Source organism: Zootoca vivipara, chromosome 10 (genome assembly GCF_965207765.1).
Source record: "Zootoca vivipara chromosome 10, rZooViv2.hap1.1, whole genome shotgun sequence".
In the NCBI taxonomy this organism is placed as follows: domain Eukaryota; kingdom Metazoa; phylum Chordata; class Lepidosauria; order Squamata; family Lacertidae; genus Zootoca; species Zootoca vivipara.
In genome coordinates this window covers 39,854,218-39,876,004 of record NC_142593.1, presented here as the reverse complement: position 1 = coordinate 39,876,004, position 21,787 = coordinate 39,854,218, and the positions used below count along the sequence as shown (strand labels likewise).

Here is a 21,787-nt window from a genome sequence, read left to right as displayed (position 1 = left end):
CCCTGGCACTTTGCCTTCCCTTTAGTTCATGGCATGACTCACTTGCTTGAGCCACGTGGAGTTCTTTGTTCTGCAGAAAACTTACTGCAGGTCACTTTCTTTGCTCTCCTGCTCTCTGCTTGTGACTGTAATTGTGTAAGCTGTTCTGCAGGGGAGGACTGTGGGAGGAGGGGAGGGAGACTTGCAGCAAAGGATTGGGCGCGGTGACCTCCTCTTTGACCTTCTCCGACCCCATGACACAATGAGATGATAACAATCTAGGCGAAACATCTTAACCTTAAGAGCTTCAGAAGAGGCAGCTAATTGAAACTGCATGTGATGTAATGCCTGTTTGGCACTAAGGGAATGGCCTGTATTGTTGCTCGTTCATGAGCCTTTCTATAAGCCAGGGATAAGGAACCTGTGTCTTCCCAGATGTTGCTGAACTTCAACACCCATCAATCCCAGCCAGCAGGGATAGTGGTCAGAGATAATGGGAGCTGTAGTCAGCAACATCTGGATGGCCACAGATGCCCCTGCTATAAAGTAACAGAAAAGATTCCCCCAGGAGAATAAGATGCATGAATTATAGCCCACAGCTCAGTTGGTAGAGCGTGAGATTCTTAATCTCAGGGTCGTGGGTTTGAACCTTACGTTGGGTAAAAGATTCTTGGAATGCCAGGGGGTTGGACTAGATGACCCTCGTGGTCCTTCCAACTCTACAATTCTATGATTCTATGAGGTTGTCAAAAACAAATAAACACATTTACCTGAGAGGAATATCCCATTCAGTTCAGTCAGTGGCACTAACTTCTGAGTGGGCATGTGCAGAAATGGACTGTTAGTGTTCTTCAGTTTTACAGCTGAAACTTCTTTAAAATGAATTATAGCAGGTGAAAACAGATCTACGGTATGTATTCAATTGTGGCCAAAGAGTGTCGTCAAACAGAATAAAAAATACTGGTAATGAGGTCACAAACTGAAAAAATGCCAAATACCTGAGTTCCTGGCACAGCTAACGGGTTGGTATGCTCTTAAGTAATGCATGCTTAGAAGTCTTTCCTAATTTCTCCTACTGATTTTATCATTTTTCAATTGACAAAAGATTTATTTCCCCTGGATTTCAAAAGCAGTGCAGCAACCTGGAATTCGGCAAAACAAACACAACTGTGAAACTTCTCCCAGAGCAATATTTGAGTCCTGAATCCATAGTCACTATGCACAAGTCATAGTTTTACAGAGAAGTCACATATGTGTCTACTCAGCAAAGCTAACTCCCAGGCATAGAAAACGTGCCTGCAAGCCTGTTGTTGTTTAGTCATTTAGTCGTGTCCGACTCTTCATGACCCCATGGACCAGAGCAAGCCAGCCACTCCTGTCTTTTACTGCTTCCCACAGTTTGCTCAGACTCAAGTTGGTAGCTTTGAGAAGTCCGCTCCACTTAACCATGGGGCAGGGTTGCGGTCGGCCACGTGGCCACCCACTCTCCTCCGGGGTCAGGGGACTTGGAGGATCCCGGCCACGTCAGCGACAGCTGGCCAATCAGCTGGCTGGGGGGGGCGTGGCTGGGACCCATTTAAATGAGGGCACGAGCCAGGGAACTTCCTCTTGGCAATCAGCCTTCTTTATAGTCCAGCTCTCACTTCCATACATCACTACTGGGAAAACCATAGCTTTAACTATTCGGACCTTTGTCAGCAAGGTGATGTCTCTGCTTTTTAAGATGCTCTCTAGGCTGTACTCAGTAGTGTCAATCAATTAATTTATTCCTGATGCTAGCCCTGCTTTTTGTAAGTAACTGCTAATAACTCCAATCCATTCTTTAACAAGAAATTATTGCAAAGAGGCATTGTCTTAGAGGTTCATTTAGACGTGTTCCATTAGTTTTCCCTTTGAGATCAACCATCACACAAAAGGCAGCTCATTTCAGTCCTCCAAGCAAAGTAATAATCTGCATAGCATTCTAACCTTACTTAACCTGGCCTCCGCGTGGGTTTTTATAAATGTTATCAAACATCATGGCATGGTTATTACCTTACATAAATCACTGCAATAGTTTAAAAAGGACTACTTAGGGTGGTGTTTTTTCTCCTTAACAACATGAAAAGAAACCCAAAGAGGGCAAATTATTTCAAACATGCTCCTTACCTTTGAACTTCTGGAAGCTAAAGCAGTTGTAGCAGACAAAACTTTGAAGCTGCCTTTGAGCAGTGATAGCCCGAAGCCACAACTTTCCTCTTTCTGGTGGAATTGTTTGAAGGGGAATTTCAGCTTTGTTGACAACAATAAAATAAAAAAGGAAGGCTGGCTACTCATGCCTTTGGAAAAGCAGACTTGAAATCAATAGCGGTTGGTAGGCTTGGAAGACAAGTCTGTTTCTAGTTCATTCACAAGGCCTAGAGTGTGAAGCATTTGTGCAAAATGCTTTAAGAAGATTGGTTCATCTTGTCCAGCATTCTGTTCTTACAGTGGTCAAGCAGATGCCTGTGGGAAACCCACAAACAAGATTTGAGCACAAGAACACTCTCCCCTCCTGAAGATTCCAGAATTCAGATGGCTATTTTCTCCACCCATGGAGGCAGAGCATAGCCCTTGTGGCTAGTAGCCACCAGTAGCTTTTTGCTTCATGAATTTGTCTAATTCTCTTTTAAAGCCATCCAAGTTGGTGGTCATCCCTGCCTCCTGTGGGAGAAATTTGCATCGTTTAATTCCATGCTGCATGAAAAAGTACTTTCCTCTATCTGTCCCGAATCTTCCCACATTTCCACTCCATTGGGAGTTCTAGTCAAATATATATATATACTAGAGCAGTGGCGTAGCATGTGGGGGGGGGAACAGGGTCATTTGCCCCAGGTGCAAAACTGTTAGGGACGTAAAATACCAACACCCACTGCTGCCTCAATAAAGCTGTGTGCTTCCATCACTGGGGTTGTTGAAAATAGCTCCTCCATGTGAACCAGGAAGTGATCTCTCCAGACAACGGAATGACTCTTATTTTCTTATTTTTGCAGCTGTGATCTCCTGGGTGACGTGGACACCATTAGGCAGTTGAATGCACATGCGTATTCCATCCGTTTCTCTCCCGGGTGCTGGCAACCCATGGTACGCCACTGTACTTGAGTGATGCATCTGCTCTAGTAACTTTTGAAGGAAGTGGATGGATGATATGGGCTGGGCCGACCAGTTTGATCCTCCTGCCCTCCCTGTATTGATTGAATATAGAGAGGAAAGGTTGAGGGGGGAAAGCTAGTAACTAAAGGTATTTGCTGGACCACTTGTATATAAATAACAACTCCATTTGACCTTCAGGCCGAGCCATTTGGCTCCTAACAAAGGGTACTCATCCCCACCCTATGCTTGGAGCCTGCACAGGCCAGATCAGTGGCATGCTTCCATCCCTCATCCACATCACTCCTCTTGGGAGACCATTGTATCCTAAAACCACCCAAAAAGAGAGAGGATAGAATTCCAATTTCACACAACATGGATAGTTTCATACTAGAATAGGGGTAGGCAACCCCGGCCCATGGGCCGGATGCGGCCCAATCACCTTCTCAATCCGGCTCACGGACAGTCCGGGAGTCAGAGTGTTTTTACATGAGTGGAATATGTCCTTTAATTTAAAATGCACCTCTGGGTTATTTGTGGGGCCTGCCTGGTGTTTTTACAGGAGTAGAATGTGTGCTTTTATTTAAAATGCATCTCTGGGTTATTTGTGGGGCATAGGAATCCGTTCATTCCCCCCCCCCCCGCGCAATATAGTCCGGCCTGAGGGACAAGGTCTGAGGGACAGTGGACCAGCCGCCTGCTGAAAAAGGTTGCTGACCCTTGTACTAGAAGTTGCTATTCTGGATTCTTGCAATGCTCAACTTTCTGTGAAAGTTCACTTCTCTAAGCTGTGCTTTATTTTTAGCAGAGCAGATAATAGATAATAATGAACTATTTTGTAAATAGCACCAGAAGTATGCCTTTACCCAGAGGCTCTCTTTGTACTCTGAGGCAGGTGGGTCCCCCCCACTCACTTAACACCATCAAACCTATGGCTGAAAGGAAGTACAGACAACCTTTTCTTCTGAAATGAAAGAGCTTCCTTTCTCAACATATAGCATTGGTCTTTAGTTCTTACATTGGGTGATCATATTAACGTTATGTTTTTTTGTTTGTATTCCTGTTCACCTCTCCAAATACACAAAAAGGAAGGAAAATTGTGGGGAGCAGAACAGGAAGGCTTTCCTTCAGCAACTGCGCCTGTTGGGTATTTGCTTATTACAATGCTTTCCAAAGCAATGGTGGCTCAGCTATACAGTGTGTGTGTGTGTGTGTGTGTGTGTGTGTGTGTGTGTGTGTGTGTGTGTGTGTGTTGCTGGGGGTGATAATTATTGGATTGAAGAATTTGGGGAAAGGCAATTTAACTCTTGGTGAAAGCCACTCTTCTGAAGCTGCATTTGGAAGAAATCCCCCATTGATTTCAATGGTGTAATTTCGTTGCAATACTTACAGCAGCTTCAGAGAAGCTATTTTCAACAGGGCCACGGCAGGATAGCAAAAGTTAATCTGCCCCAAAGGCATCTGCTACAATCCACACTGGATTGTATCCGCACTGATTATGAAGACATTTAACATTGCGTCTTGTCTGGCCCAAAGAGTTTCTTCTCCTCTGTCAGATCACTGAATGAAGAGTAAACAATAAATATAGAATTTCATTCCCAAACTTGAAACATATCACTGTGATCCATATGTATATGCCATTTTTAACATGGATCTTCTTGTCTTATGAAAGGCACTGGAAATAGGAATGAAAACTCACCCCAGAATAAAATAAAAAAAATTCCTTCAGTAGCACCTTAAAGACCAACTAAGTTTTTATTTTATTTGGTATGAGCTTTCGTGTGCATGCACACTTCGTCAGATACCCCAGAATGTTGTACTCTATATTTCCCTGCTCCAATCAGGCAGAGGCAGGACTCTGCCTTCAGAATACTAGCATCTTTGTCTATGTTAACATCTGTATAGAATCTCCATTAAGCTGCAAGACAAAAGGACTTTTGTGGCCGACTGTGAAAATAGGCCTTTTAGGGTTGTTCTTACTTTGCCTTAAGGCTTCTGCTACACTAACAGAAAATAAAAAATAAATAAAAGCTAGAAATCAAAGGATTCCTTTGTTCCTCTTGAAGAGGTAGCATAATTTAAGTTGTGTCTATACAATTGAGAAAAGTTCCACTATTACCATGAAAAGATACTAGCAATTGCCAGGGAAGGGATGATGGCCAAGCAATGTGGGAGCTGTCTTCGAATATTTGAAGGGCTGTCACATAGATGATGGAGCAAATTTGTTTTCTGTTGTTCCAGATGTCGGGATTTGAACCTAATTACAAGTAAAAGGGTTTAGACTACTAAACAGCAGCAAGACAGACAAGCTGTTCAGCAATGAAACAGACTGCCTTCAAGTGGCAAACACTCCTTTCTTTGACGTTTTTAAGCAGAAGCCGGCTAGTCACCTATCAGGGATACTGTAATAGTGGGTATCCTGCACCGAGGGGGGCAGAATAGATGACCCTCGAGAACCTCCCCAACTCCACAATACTGTGAAATCCTCTATCCCAGGAATAGCTTGCATGCTGACATCCAGATGGAGCTATAACACCCTTCATCCCTGCCTGTGCCTGATGGGAATTGTAATCTAACAACATCTGTAGGGCCAAACACGGACTGTGCCTGCTGTGGGGTGCCACAGGGTTCTGTCTTGGGCCCAGTCTTATTCAACATCTTTATCAATGACTTGGATGATGGGCTTGAGGGCATCCTGAGCAAGTTTGCAGATGACACCAAATTGGGAGGGGTGGCTAATACCCCAGAGGAGAGGATCACACTTCAAAATGACCTTAACAGATTAGACAACTGGGCCAAAGCAAACAAGATGAATTTTAACAAGGAGAAATGTAAAGTACTACACTTGGGCAAAAAAAAAAAAAAATGAAAGGCACGAATACAGGATGGGAGACCCCTGGCTTGAGAACAGTACATGTGAAAAGGATCTAGGAGTCTTGGTAGACCACAAACTTGACATGAGTCAACAGTGTGATGCAGCAGCTAAAAAAGCCAATGCAATTCTGGGCTGCATCAATAGGAGTATAGCATCTAGATCAAGGGAAGTAATAGTACCACTGTATTCTGCTCTGGTCAGACCTCACCTGGAGTACTGTGTCCAGTTCTGGGCACCACAGTTCAAGAAGGATACTGACAAGCTGGAACGTGTCCAGAAGAGGGCAACCAAAATGGTTAAAGGCCTGGAAACAATGCCTTATGAGGAACGGCTTAGGGAGCTGGGTATGTTTAGCCTGGAGAAGAGAAGGTTAAAGGGTGATATGATAGCCATGTTCAAATATATAGAAGGATGTCATATAGAGGAGGGAGAAAGGTTGTTTTCTTCTGCTCCAGAGAAGCGGACACGGAGCAATGGATTCAAACTACAAGAAAGAAGATTCCACCTAAACATTAGGAAGAACTTCCTGACAGTAAGAGCTGTTTGGCAGTGGAATTTGCTACCAAGGAGTGTGGTGGAATCTCCTTCTTTGGAGGTCTTTAAGCAGAGGCTTGACAGGCATATGTCAAGAATGCTTTGATGGTGTTTCCTGCTTGGCAGGGGGTTGGACTGGATGGCCCTTGTGGTCTCTTCCAACTCTATGATTCTATGAATCTCCTGAAATCATGGCCTTATCCCCAGCAATGGAGAAATGTTGCCGCAGAACTGGAGTGAAGAATTTTCCTTGCATTGGGGACGGGAAATAGTTCTTAAGGACCAACAGTAGCAAGATTCCTGCTGGCTGTGCTTCTGGGGCTGATGTAGTGTGGTGGGATCTTCACGCATGTTCTGGCAAGGCAGGGAGTGTGCTGGGGTCATGTACCTTCACTGTGAGTACTCTGTGTACGAGTGCCAATTGAGTGTTGTCACCACCACAATCCCTGACTTGTGGATAGGGTTGGTGTTTCCAGGGAAACGGTGAGGTCACTGTCATTTTCTGCTGTGTGTTTTCATCCTCCAGGAGTCGGATGGAGCATCCATTGGATCTGGTGCTGCTTCCTCTAGCATGGTGCTGTCATGAAGACACTCGAACTCAGGATGCAAGGGAGAAACGTGCTAAGAGGGAAGCACACTTGGCAGATTCACACCATGATCAGCTCCCGCCCAGGAACCAATTTCCCCACTGTGGAAGGATGTGTGGATCCAGAATTGGCCTCCACAGTCACTTACGGACTCATTGTTAAAACCTTGTTTATGGAAGACAATCTTACTCGGCTACGAGTGATCGCCAAAGAAGAAGAAGGTAGTGCATCTCTAGTCTTTGTGTAATGTGGGTATAGTATTGCTCTTGCATGCTTGCTTACAGTAGGGTACAAAGACTGGGGTATGTTTCCCCCCTCCCCTCCCAAAGGCTTGATGGAAAAGAGGAAGGATTAGAACTAGGTAAGAGATGTGGCCTTACAAAGGCTTTCTAAAAGGCACCTCCAGGCAGAAAGGAGCAACAAGAGAGGGAATTTAATCCCTTTAAGAAAGCGTTTATGCTTGTTTTGAGCTCTCTCAGGCTTTCTTCATACGATTTGCCTTCCAAATCTTTCATCAACTCCCAAAGCTGCTTTTTCTTTCCATAACAGTCCCAGCAGCATGCTGGTGAAAAGAAGCAAGCATGAACTCGGCAGAGGGGAAAGCATCTGGAAGAAGAATTTGGAGTAAAAGAAATGCAGTCAACCAGGAAAGGGTTAAGCACATGCTCCCCTCCTGCTTCTCCACTCAAAATCTCAGCACCCCAAAGCTGATTTTCTTAACCATGAATAAAAACACAGGGCATGTATAATATGCAATTTGCTCATTAAGTTCTTTGGGAAATATATGCACGTAAAGTTTAAGAGGTTGGGTTTTTTATTTTAAAAAGTAATATAGAGGATGATATTATACACCATTAGGAATTATCTAAATTATTTCCAACCATGATGGAGATATTTAAAAAGCTTGAGGCAGTTTTGTCACATACTCTGGGATTGCTGTTTAATTGAAGACTTTTGAGTAAAGGTTAATCAAATAACTGGAGAAAATTTGGGATTTGAATTACAAATGAATCCTGTCTCTACGCTCTTGGGCTATGCAAAGTATCAGATATGGAGATTTCTGGAAAGTTTGGTTTCACGGGTGTTAATAGGGGCCCACATTAAGATAGCTGAGATGTAGCAGTCTGAGAAGACATCAGCCAGTGGTTGAGAAAAATATGGGAGATCATAGTAATGAATAAAATTACTAGATCCAAGCAGTTATGAGAGAGAAAAGTCAACTCAGATATGTCAACAGAACTGGGCACTTTTGTGTCGATGTAATAATGTTTATCAACTATACATGGATGGCTGAGCTGGGTGAGACTAATGGGAGTTGTAGTCCCAAACAGAAGAAGAAGAAGAAGAAGAAGAAGAAGAAGAAGAAGAAGAAGAAGAAGAAGAAGAAGAAGAAGAAGAAGAAGAAGGAGGAGGAGGAGGAGGAGGAGGAGGAGGAGGAGGAGGAGGAGGAGGAGGAGGAGGAGGAGGAGTTTGGATTTGATATCCCGCTTTATCACTACCCAAAGGAGTCTCAAAGCGGCTAACAATCTCCTTTCCCTTCCTCTCCCACAACAAACACTCTGTGAGGTGAGTGAGGCTGAGAGACTTCAGAGAAGTGTGACTAGCCCAAGATCACCCAGCAGCTGCATGTGGAGGAGCGGAGACGCGAACCCAGTTCCCCAGATTACAAGTCTACCGCTCTTAACCACTACACCACACTGGCTCAGGTTGTGAGATGCCTTGGTAGGATACCACGTGGACTGTGACGCAATACAATTGAATTCCATGCAATTCAAATACGTTGGTAGGGGGGAACGTGAGGAGAGTGGACAATGGCTTGAAAATATGTCAAAAATTAAGCTACTCTGCCTCGACCTTGGTATTTTATCTGGGCCATCTGAACCGGCACATGCCGGTCGTGAAAATATGCCGCAGAAGAACAACCGCCAGGAATGTTGAAGAGCAGACCGTTAAGAAGAAGAAATATTAAGAGTAGTAATAACAGGTAAGAAAGGAATGGAGCCGCATGCCGGGAAAACAACCAGACAACCCACTCAACACAAAAGCCTCAAGCTTGCTGTTTTTGCCATTAAGGGTCATTCTGTGGAAAACGTAATTGCAATGCACTGAGAAAGGAATGGAACCAACTGAAACCAGGAGGGGTGTAAGGTAATATCTCAGGCAGAAAGGAAAGTGTCACTGTGTTGGATAGATAAAGCATACCTTGCATTGACTCTCTGGCTATTTGTCTACGGGGGGAATGTCAAATGAGCTCAGAGACTGGAGATTCCAGAAAGATATCCTTATGCTGTGACTCAGATGCTTTCTCTTGTGTGGCTTTTATTATTATGGGTAATGCGTCTTCTATGGGTTTTCCTTAAAAAGGTTCAACATTAACTAAGGGAATAAGAATGCTACATTTTATAGTATTTATGTACCGGTGACACTGTGGGGTAAACCACAGAGCCTAGGGCTTGCCGATCAGTTCGAATCCCCGCGATGGGGTGAGCTCCCATTGCTCGGCCCCTGCTCCTGCCAACCTTGCAGTTTGAAAACATGTCAAAGTGCAAGTAGATAAATAGGTACCGCTCCAAGCAGGAAGGTAAACGGTGTTTCCGTGTGCTGCTCTGGTTTGCCAGAAGCGGCTTAGTCATGCTGGCCACATGACCTGGAAGCTGTACACCGGCTCCCTTGGCCAATAAAGCGAGATGAGCGCCGCTACCCCAGAGTCGGTCATGACTGGACCTAATGGTCAGGGGTCCCTTTACCTTTACCTAATGGTGGAGAAGTCCCTGCACAGAAATCTGGCTTTGAGGAGAAGTTAACATGAAAGGTGGGTGGAATTTTCAGAAGAAGTTGCAACCCATAGGAAGGGGATGGCTGATCCTTGCCTGTTAGGGATGGTCAAATCTGTTAAATTTCAGTTTTAATTTTCCCATTCTTATGTTCAGTTTCCTAATTTTTCACACCAGTTTGCAAATTTTTCTTTATAAAATCCTCATGAAAATTCAACAATGAATTTTTCCTAACATACCCATTTGTGCCAAATGTGTCCATTTTTTTTGCAAACCAATTTCCCCAAATATAATGCAAGTTCCAGTGTTATTTTCACTGAGTTCAATGTCTTTTCCACTATTTTCATGAACATTTTATCCTGCTGTATCCAAATGCACATTACTTGATTGGAGAAATTCATTGCAACATTCGGAGAAGTGCGAATCTTGAAGGACAGTGATGGTTCAGTTATGGTCTTGCTTCAGAAAGTCTGAATCAGGGAAGTTCCCCTTTAAATGTGAGCTGAATCAATTTTTCCCTCATCTCCCACAAGGATCCCCATGTAGATTGCCTGCTTTGGCGATTAGGCTTATGGAAAAAGCTCCACAGAAAGAGAGAGGATCTCTCTCTGTGTGAAATTAAGGAATGACACTGCAGGCATCATGTGTGAGAATGGACATGTCTGTTTTGTGGTAAATTATGTAGATATGCATGTCTTTGTGTGTGTCAGAAAGTTAGCCACAAAGAAAAGTGATCATTGAGCCGTAAAAAGAAAAACTTAAACACTGGGATTTCTGTTCACAGATCACCTGCATCACTGTCTTCTTTAGCCTTGCTTCCTTTGACTTGTTGGGCCTTGACTATCCCTGGAAAATTTGTCTGAAGCCTTTTTATTGTGTATTCATTATGGGATCGGAGCAGTTTGTATGTGATCCTGACCATAGGCGCCAATTCCTAGGGGCTGACGGATCTCTGCCCTCCCCATAAATTATTTGAGGGGACCAGCCCCCCCCCAAGTCGATGGGTGTTGCCATTCAAATGGTGTGCACGCACCATGTCATGTGATCGATTATGCGGGGCAGGGCTTATCTGGCCCCCCTCCCAATATTGTATTCAAGTTGCCACTGACTTCAATACTGTTTGCACATGCAGAATTGCTTCATTTGCAATCAGTGCATGTCCTTTAGTTTCCTGCTGAAATCTTGTAACTTGTACTACCACAAATGCTCCACATTTGTTTGTTTTTTGGTCATGCCATAGAGCAAGAGTTCCCCTCCCAATGGCAATAATGCAACAAGATTGCGGAAGCATCATAGAACAATGAATGATGTGGAATGATATGTGGGTGATCCAATAGGACTCCAGCACTAATGCACTATTTTTGCATTAGTGGCATGTTGCAGAATACAGCTGCAAAAAAGAAAACACCAGTCCTGAGGGGTCCTTGGCGGTCTGCTTGTCTTTCACTTTGCCCCTGATCCAGCTCCATTGCCTATATCCCAGCATTTCTATATCAGGGATCACTTTTTATTGATGCTCATTATTGAAACCAGTTTGCTGCTGGTGGTTTTACAGACTATATTATTTGAAGGGGGAGCTGCTCAGCCAAGAGGAGACAGATATACCCATGATTTGGAGAAGAAATAAGCACAAAACACGAACGCAGTCGCTATGGTGAATGAGGTTTGGCTCGAGCTGTTGGATCTGTCTTCAGCAAGGGTGGTTTGTTTGGCAAGTAGCACATGAAAACTCAGATGTGGGAAGCTTAGATTTCATTTCATTAGGAGGCAGCTTCAAATTGCTATCTTTCTTTTAAAATATGTCCACCACCCCTCAGCAAAGAGGACTAAACTGCCTCCAGTCTGGGTGAAGAGTAAATTGGAAATAAATGAGCACTCCAGAAAGGAAAAGGAAAGGAAAAGAAAAAAAAGAAAAGCAGAATGCATGTGATTGCAGAGCAAAATTTAGGGTGGTATAGTGGTGCTGTGGTCTAAACCACAGAGCCTAGGGCTTGCCGATCAGAAGGTCGGTGGTTTGAATCCCCATGACGGGGTGAGCTCCCGTTGATCGGTCCCTGCTTCTGCCAACCTAGCAATTCGAAAGCATGTCAAAGTACAAGTAGATAAATAGGTACTGCTCTGGTTCACCAGAAGCGGCTTAGTCATGCCGGCCACATGACCCGGAAGCTGTCTGTGGACAAACGCCAGCTCCCTCAGCCAGTAAAGCGAGATGAGCACCGCAACCCCAGAGTCGTCTGTGACTGGACCTGGCGGTCAGGGGTCCCTTTACCTTTTTACCAGTATACAGTTGTTGTTGTTGTTGTTGTTGTTGTTGTTGTTGTTGTTGTTGTTGTTGTTGTTGTTGTTCTGACTCAGTATAAAGCAGATCACTTTGTTCCCATCTCTCTCCTTTTTAGAGATTCATCATGACCCTTGTTCTGACCTGGTAAATTATGCCTCTGTCCTGCCTAGTTGCACCCTAGAGTGCCCAGCAAGCTTCCTGCGTGAGCAGAGATTTGAACCCAGCACCAAATCAAGACCTTCCTCCACTCCAAGGAATTTGATGGGATGGGAGAGCTGCCTTAAGAAAATACTGAGTAGCCTTGACGGTTTGTCTGGTGGGGTGAAGTGTTTGTGTTATTGCTTATACTTCTGTATTACTGTTTTTACTTTTTAATCTGCTGTAATATGCCTTGAGATCTTTAGAAGTAAGAAGTGTAAGCAGCTAACAAACTAACCGTAACTGACTTCTTCCGTGTCTGAAATCAACCCTCTTGCCACTACTCCACACTGCCCTCCCTTGCAGAGCTTTGCCATTCCAACATCGGAATCCTAAGATCTGTGAGTTAAGTGACACTGAGTGCACATGGCCCAACAGCATTACTGCGTTTACAGTTACAATGCACTTAGAGCAACTTAACAGCATTCTTGCCACACAATAGAAAGCCTTCAGATCTGGGAGGCCACATAAAGACATGCAAAGACCTCTGTTGATTGAACTGCTTAATAAAAAGCTGGCACAGTTCGGATATTTTAATTTGTGTCTGGACTTGCCTTGGAGGGAGAATAATATCTAAGCAATGTCGCCCTTAATTGAGGCATGTGGGTGCAGATTTCCCTCTGAGCTTATGAATGCTCCATGTTGTGCATTGCATACTTCGGCTGGCTCTCACCCTGACCTGAACTTTTAAGTACAGCTGAGAGAGAGAAGGGGGCGGGGCAACCATTCCTAGATCAGCGTAATAGAATCCCTAGCATATGCATTTCTACACGAAGGGCTGTAGAACAAGGGCAGCAATAAATATGGCCCTTGATCCTTTGGGGAAGTTCTCAGAATAGTTCCATTGATAGATTAATCTACTGCTCCAAGTCTCCATTGATCTAGCTGCAGCTTCGCGAACAGAGAGTTATTCACAATGCCCAGATAATGGCTCCATGTGTGTACAAGATGCTGTCAAGCGACTGGGGGGACGACGACACAGAAACCAATGGGAAAAGAGAGTTTGGGTTCCATTTAGAGCTTAACATGAGAAAGTTGTGGCTATGTCTTGGGCATACACTGCATATTCTAGGATGTCCTCTGCTTAGCATTCATTAAAGCACCCCATTGTTCCTGGGGAGGGGGACACACACACTAATTCTTTAAGAAGGGATTTTTGCACAGCACTATGGGTTAAACCACAGAGCCTAGGGCTTGCCAATCAGAAGATTGGCGGTTCGAATCCCCGCCGACCTGTTGCTCGGTCCCAGCTCCTGCCAACCTAGCAGTTTGAAAGCACATCAAAGTGCAAGTACAGTGGTGCCTCGCTTAACGAACGCCCTGCTTAACGAAATTTCCGCTTAATGAAAGGATTTTTCGAGCGGAGGTTGCTTCGCTAGACGAATGCGTTTTCGTCTAGCGAATCGCGGTTTCCCATAGGAATGCATTGAAATTCAATTAATGCGTTCCTATGGGCAAAAAACAATTCGAAAAAAATTCAGTGCATTCCTATGGGACTCGCTAGACGAATTTTTTCATTATAAGAAAAGACCCGTGGAACGAATTAAATTCGTCTAGCGAGGCACCACTGTAGATAAATAGGTACCGCTCCAAGAGGAAAGGTAAACGGCATTTCTGTGTGCTGCTCTGGTTCGCCAGAAGCGGCTTTGTCATGCTGGCCACATGACCTGGAAGCTGTACACTGGCTCCCTCGGCCAATAACGCGAGATGAGCACTGCAACCTCAGAGTCGGTCACAACTGGCTCTAATGGTCAGTGGTCCCTTTACCTTATGACTGAAACCACTTCCCTGCTACAGCCTTCGTTTCGAAGCATTCTTTCCTGTGGCTCACGGTCTTCCTTGTAAACCCTGCTGGGTTTGCTATGCCAAGGTATTAAAAGGGGATAGGAGGAAAGCAGTGCTACCAGATTCGATGAGGAATGAAGATTGTGGGCAGGGATGGAGCCTTGACAAGCAGTGGGCTCAACCACCTAAGGCTGCAGGTGCACATACAGTCTACCCCTCACGTAGCGACAATTCCCAGCACCCCCCAACAAATTACTGTTCCTAATTCAACTGCTAGTGGAACTGGAGTAGGCAAGGCATAGAATCATAGAATTGTAGAGTTGGAAGGTATCCCCAGGGGTCATCTAGTCCAACCCCTGCAATGCAGGAATCTTGCCCACAGCCATCCCTGGGTGGGCTCAAACCACCAACCTTCTGGTTAGCAGCCAGACACACAGATGCATTGTGCAAATGCTGCCAGGGAAAGGGTTATGCACAGCCTTCACTTGTTCAAAACCCAACAGCAGTTATTTTTGTTAGAGGCATGTGCATGTCACATTAACAGGAACTGCTGTGTGACAGGAGTTCTCCTTCCCTCCTTGAAATTTCCTTCAGTTCCACTGACCTCTAGGTTTGAAGGAGCTTTGTGGGTGAATCACCAGCCTGCCAGCAGTAAATGTTGGAGATAACACAGAATATAAGGTGTCAGTGGATATATGTCGTACCCAGGTTGGATCTGAGATGAAGTAATTGCCTCAGGATCAAAGTTAATCTGGTGGTGCATTCCTGGAATAGAAGGTTTAGGAATAACTTGTGAAATTAAGCTACACAGGCTGGCATCTGGGTAAGATAGAAACAACCCCCTTTGCTGGTGAGCTAATGTCAAACATTCTAGCGAGTCTGCTTCAAATCCAGTCATTCTTGCTTGCTCCCATCTTGTGCCCTTTTAAAGCACATTTTACTTGAATCACTGCAATTCAACAATCACTCAGTGTTAGGAAGACTCATCTTCTATCCCTTATACAGTATTTTTTATTTTATTTTTTACCTCCCAGCTTAAAAGATGTTGCAATTGAGAAAGCACACAAATATCATTACCAAGGTTTTCAAATTTAACTAGACTTTTTAAAGGAAAGAGCTATCAGTCTTTATCGGTTGTTCACCTATATCATGCGTATGGAATCTCTGGGCCTTCAGATCTTGTTGGACCACAACTCCCACCATTCCTGATCACTGGCCATGCTGGCTGAGGCTGATGGGAGCCAGAAACACCTGGGGTTTCCTGCCCCTATTATCTCCATCTTATTCTCAGGTTTCTCCAAATGGTAAAACGTTGGGCCTAGTTCCAATGCAGGATTGCCAACTCTTCTCCTTTTATTCATCACGATAAACACTGCGGTGGGTTTTCCTCAGAAACCTGAACATTGAGACTCAGAGTCCTTGCTGTTGATACAGACTTGGGAAAGGACAAACATTTTAGACAAGAGAGGAGCATTCCAATATGTGCCTCCACCACCTGCAGTCTCAGGTGGTACAATTCAGCAAGGACTATTATGCTGCATACAATTTTCACACATTCAAATCAACTATAATTGTTGCCTGTGCATCCCTTTCCTTGTCAGAAGCAGGAGACATGCAGCAGAGGACAACTATAAACAAAGCATCAATATGACCACTGTCGGAGGCAAAATGCTAGGCTTGATGGACCTTTAGATGAATGGGACATTTCTCATGGTTCTAAGATGGCAGCTTGGAGTAGGTGCTCTTTGCCCTCATAAGAATAGTCTCTCTGGTCCAGCCAGCCAAATATTTCCAGATAGTCCATAAAAAGGGCATAGTACCCCATCATTTGTCCATAGCACATGGTAATGTTTAAAGGCATATAGAGGTTCCGTTGCCTTCCCTAACCTTATGCCTTCCAGATGTTGTTGGACCATCACTTCCATGATCCCTGGCCACTGGCCATGCTGGGTGGGGGCTGGTGCAGTTAGAGTCCCACACCATCTGGGAGGCTCCAGGTTGAGGAAAGTACCACGGCTAAACAGCTGTTGATAGTTAATCCCACTCTGAAGCCATCTAAATGAGTGACAGTGAATCCCATATGTTAATTTCAAATTATATGTAGAATACGCCTGCTTCTTGGGAGAAAAGCAATGACAAACTTAGACAGCATCTTAAAAAGCGGAGACATCACCTTGCCGACAAAGGTCCATATAGTTAAAGCTATTGTTTTCCCAGTAGTGATGTATGGAAGTGAGAGCTGGACCATAAAGAAGGCTGATCGCCGAAGAATTGATGCTTTTGAATTATGGTGCTGGAGGAGACTCTTGAGAGTCCCATGGACTGCAAGAAGATCAAACCTATCCATTCCCGAAGGAAATCAGCCCTGAGTGCTCACTGGAAGGACAGATCCTGAAGCTGAGGCTCCAATACTTTGGCCACCTCATGAGAAGAGAAGACTCCCTGGAAAAGACCCTGATGTTGGGAAAGATGGAGGGCACAAGGAGAAGGGGACGACAGAGGATGAGATGGTTGGACAGTGTTCTTGAAGCTACAAGCATGAGTTTGACCAAACTGCGGGAGGCAGTGGAAGACAGGAGTGCCTGGCGTGCTATGGTCCATGGGACCACGAAGAGTCGGACACGACTAAACGACTAAACAACAACAACAAATGTAGAAGAACTTGGGGGAAGAGGGCTATTGCAGATGTTGTGCTTGACACTTTACTATAAATATACTGTACTGTACATTTTTTGTGGTGATGAAGGAGCCGTCGGCTGCTTCCCAGGTATGTCTCTCCTTCTGCTGTGTGCACTGTATGGTTACCTCCTCCTACCTGGCCAATCCCCCTGGCAACACCTCCCCCAGCTGGATTGGACGGCTGGCTATGTGGGCGGAGACCACAGGTATCCAGCCCAGGAAGGTGGTGCCAGCCTCCGAACTGCTGAGTGCTGTCCTGGGGATCCCAGGGGGCTGCGTGCGACCGTGCAAAATGTGCCCTCCTTTTATATGGGGAACAGTCATTGTGGTGATGCTGGTCTTGGAATAACTAAGCCAGGGGTCAGCAAAAAAATTTAGCAGGGGACCGGTCCACTGTCCCTCAGACCTTGTGGGGGGGGGGCTGGACTATATTTGGGGGGGGAAATGAACGAATTCCTATGCCCCACAAATAACTCAGAGGTGCATTTTCAATAAAAGGACACATTCTACTCATGTAAAAACATGCTGATTCCTGGACCACCCGCGGGCCTGATTTAGAAGGCGATTGGGCCGCATCCGGGCCTTAGTTTGGGGACCCCTGTAAGCTAAGGAGGCCTGAACTCCACCCCAGTATCTTACTGTCTCATGTCAAGTGAAGCCAAGCAAAATGATTTCAGCAATGGATCCTGCAACGTGACCTCCTATTTGCTGTGTCTCTACTTTACTCCCTGTTAACTTTAACTGCAGTGTGCTGTGCAGCATCTCAGAGTTTATCTAATCTAGGGTATTGTCATATAAACCAGTGGAACAAGTTGACTGAAAAGGTTTGCCTCTGTTTATTTTTAGCATCGCTAAGAGAAAGACTGGGGTTTGTGTGCATTGTCATTAAAAGGAGAGAGAGAGAGAGAGAGAGAGAGAGAGAGAGAGAGAGAGAGAGAGAGCGCAAAATATGCTACAACTATGCTGATCTAGGAACGATCATTAAATTGAAGTCTTTGGGGTCAAATGGCTGAGCTTGTCCCAAAGAATGTTAAAAGCAAAATCTGGGCCATACCCTCAATCCATTAATTTTATGTCTCTTGACTTTGCTACTAATAGTTTTTTTTTGGGGGGGGGGAGTTTTCTTGCTGGAATCAAGTAGTAGAGATAACTATAACTCTGGTATAATGTGGAACATTATCAAGGTATTTGCTCCAACCCCCCACAGAAATTGGTCCCATGACATGATCACTTTGGATAAGGAATTCTTCTAGAGAATTCTAGGATATGCAAAGAGCATGCCAGAGCATGCCAGGAACAATCCAAACTACCCTTTGCTAGATGAGGAAGCATACCTGTTTGTGTTGACCTGATGGCCAATATTCACATCCATGTCTGCCACCCGCTCCTCCATCTCCTCCACATTGGAACCTACCTGTAATGTTTCTAGGTGCCATGCGTGCATTGTAGTATTTCTAAGGCCATCATTCTCTTGCAGCCTCACTTCTGGTCAAGGCACCCCCATGTCCTGTCAGACTGGCTGGGATGTCCCAAGGAAGCAGTCTGCACTGCACCCACCACACTTCCCTCACAGCATCCTTCTCCTGCCTGGATAGCTCAGTTGATTAGAGTGTGGTGCTGACAATGCCAAGGTTGGAGGTTTGATCCCAGCATGGGAAAGCATCATATTCCTGTACAGCAGGGGGTTGGACTAGCTGATCCTCAGAGTCCCTTCCAACTGTACAATTCTATGATTCCTGAACAGGCTAGTAGAGGCTGGTGGGAGTTGTAGGCCAAAGCATTTGGAGGGCAGCAGGTTGGGGAAGGCTGAGCTACGGCATTTGTTGTGAGAGTGTAGAAAGATAAAAAAGACAAGTTCGCCCTTATATTTCTAGCAACCCATTATGGGTGGGAAAGAAAACAGGAAGACAGTGGCACTGGAATTAGCCCAAGGCTTTGCTATCTTAAACAGCTATAATCCACAGAAAGGATGAGGCTCCTCCATTATATTCTGTCTCTGACAGCGTTTTCAAGTTGGCCAGCTCTTGCTTTTGCTGTCATTGGGCTTCTTAAGAAAACATTCATTTAGTGATTTTATATCCTGCCTTTCAATTCAAGTAGAAAACCCACAATGACATATAATATATCAAGCAGAGTCAGTACAATATAATATAAATATACAAACAGAAACCAGAATAAGGCACCGACTATCAAATCAATGCTACCCCTGCTGTTCCACAAATTATATCCTTAGCCTAATCCACAACAATCAAAAGCAAACTAAATCGCAAATACATGCCGCATGCAAGTTCATTTGCTCATGTTTATCTCATTACACTTGGGCTGAGTTGTTCAAAAGCCTCTCTTTGCATGTTTACTTCTTGAAAACTCTGGATTAGGAACGGTGTATCCACAGGATTTCTTCAGCTTCAATTCCTCCAGCACAGCTCTTTAAAACAGAAGCTAAATTTCAAACCTTGAGACAAATTTGGTGACACCCAAGTTAGCCTCAGAGCTCAACATTTACAATGATTCTCTGCAGGCTGGGTGTCAACTCATTTTCAAAAGGCATGGGAAACTAAGTTAAGGGATGCTTCCAGCTGAATGGGGTTAATTATGATGGGCTATTCTTTAAGGAAAAAAATAGAAGGAAGTTTTCCAAGCTGAGGGCAGCAGAGCCTTCGAAATCTATTTTTTGATGACAGGAAAGCTCTTAAGATGATATCTCATTCTACACTTTAAACACTGAAAAGTATCTTTTCAACATGCCTTCAGTTTAATAGCTTGGTAAATAAAAAAAATTAAAAAGGGTTTGGCACAGCACCCTGTTATATAGCACTTGGCACAACTTGCAAGAAGAATAAAGTATAGCTCAGGTGTGTGAATTTGGCACCATTTTCTCTCCTAAGGAAGATAGGTGTCTGGTGGCATGTCAGAGCCTATCACTCTTAAAAGTCACTAAGGTAAGAAACTCCAACACTTAACACTTTATGGAATATAATTTCATGGGTTACAATAAGGTCAAAGTCATTGTACAGTAAATGCACACTGATCTAGATCTCTGCGATAAAGACCTGCGTAACAGGGCTAGGAATCTAGATGGGAATCACCAGTTCGGAGCTTGCTTTGACACGAATTAGTCAAGCTACTTACCACCAGCCTGACTTCAATGTTGGGATACAACAGGGGCTTACCTTGCAGTGCTGATGTGAGAATTACAGTCTAGGTTTGTGTGTGGTGTTATCATTAGTATTTGACACAGATTGACTATGGGCATATGAAGCTATTTCTTAACTCAGGCAGACTACTGCTTCATCTAGTAGCCTACTATTATCTGTTTTGAGTGCCAGAAATTTTCCATGGCTTCAAACTGAGGCCTTTCCTATCACTTGCTACCTGACCATTTAAAATGGAGATTGAAATCAAGATCTACTGCATTTGATGCATCTGCTCAACTACTGAGCTGTGGTTTTTCTCTTAATGCTCCGTGTATGTAGACGGGGCTAAAATTTCTCAGAATATATATTTGTTTTGTTTTATTTACTTTCCTTCTCAGTAAAAGCTGCCAACCTAGCAGTTCGAAAGCACCTCAAAGTGCAAGTAGATAAACAGGTACCGCTCTGGCGGGAAGGTAAACGGCATCTCCGTGCGCTGCTCTGGTTCGCCAGAAGCGGCTTAGTCATGCTGGCCACATGACCTGGAAGCTGTACGCCGGCTCCCTCAGCCAATAACGTGAGATGAGTGCCGCAACCCCAGAGTCGTCCGCGACTAGACCTAATGGTCAGGGGTCCCTTTACCTTTAAAAGCTGGCCACTTTACAGAATTATCTTTGAATATTCTCCACCATTTTTTGTGGTGGCCACCAATTTCACATATCCTCCATAATGCCCTTAAACAACATATTATGGAGAATGCAAAATGGCGGCCAGGCTGCCAGCACAGTTGCTGATAATATCACACAACATCTTAGGGGGGGGGGAGAGAATGAGTGAAGCCATGCTACTGCCACAGCTAACAGTGAGCCCCACGGCCAAAGAACTGTTGTAGAATTTCTCTTCCCTCTGGAGAAATTGTACCCCCCCCCTCACTAATTTCTCTGACAACTAATAGGGTGGACAATTTCCAGAAACCATTTGCGTGCATCTCTAAATTCTATAAATATCAAGGCGGCATCTTGAAAAAACAAACACATTTATTGTGGGAAAAGCTTTCATGAGTCAGAGCTTGCTTCATCAGATGGCTCACAAAAGTTTCTGACGTAATAAAGTTGATTGTTGAGAAAGGTGCCGCTAGCTTTTTTGCTATTTTTATACACTAAAATGTTTTATTTTTGTCCACTGATATTAGCGTATAAGGAGATATGCATACAGAAAGTTACATGAAACTGTGGTCTACTGCTGAAGCAAGGCAGATCTGGCCCCGTGGAAACCCACCTTGATAGGAGATGGACCGGCAGCCATACATCAGCCCCTTTGAGCTGTTTGGAGAGAGCCTAATAGATTCCCCAGTTAAACCGAAGTTAGGCTGCATGCAAAGAAATGGAATATGCTAGCCATTACTAGCTCAGGCATGCAGTCCTATACTCAGTTCCATTCAGGGGAACTTCTGAAATTGGGCACCTTATGTCACCAACTGCCTTCACCAACCACATTACAAATTGCATTATGGGTAGCCCGTTCTACATAGTGAGGCAGCAGTGTTTTGCTAGTCTACAATGGACTGGCTTCTGCAATTGGATTTAAATTCACAGAAAACGCTACAAGCCAGATATATGGGAATAGGCAATGGATAAGAACACAAGATGAGCTCTGCTGGATCAGGCCAAAGGCCCATCTAGCCTAGCATCCCATTTCCCACAGCAGGCAACCAGATGGTTGATTATAGGAAGACCCCAAACAAAATGTAAGACACAGCCCTCTTCTGTTGAAGAAATTGGTATTCAGAGGCAGCTCTGATACCAGAAGTAGTATATAGGCATCGTGATTACTAGAAGCTGTTGTTAGCCTTG

General features: G+C 44.4%; 1 long non-coding RNA gene across 2 annotated transcripts; it reads left to right on the top strand.

Moving 5' to 3' along the window:
* The first annotated feature begins 2,989 nt into the window (after positions 1-2,989).
* Positions 2,990-17,072, top strand: LOC148684446 (uncharacterized). Of its 2 annotated transcripts, XR_015946161.1 has the most exons (4): positions 2,990-3,081; positions 7,023-7,304; positions 12,254-12,454; positions 16,226-17,072. It is a non-coding gene; the product is annotated as an uncharacterized LOC148684446 (long non-coding RNA). The 2 variants fall into 2 exon arrangements; XR_015946160.1 differs by lacking the exon at positions 16,226-17,072 and having other exon boundaries at positions 12,254-13,050.
* Positions 17,073-21,787: the final 4,715 nt, after the last annotated feature.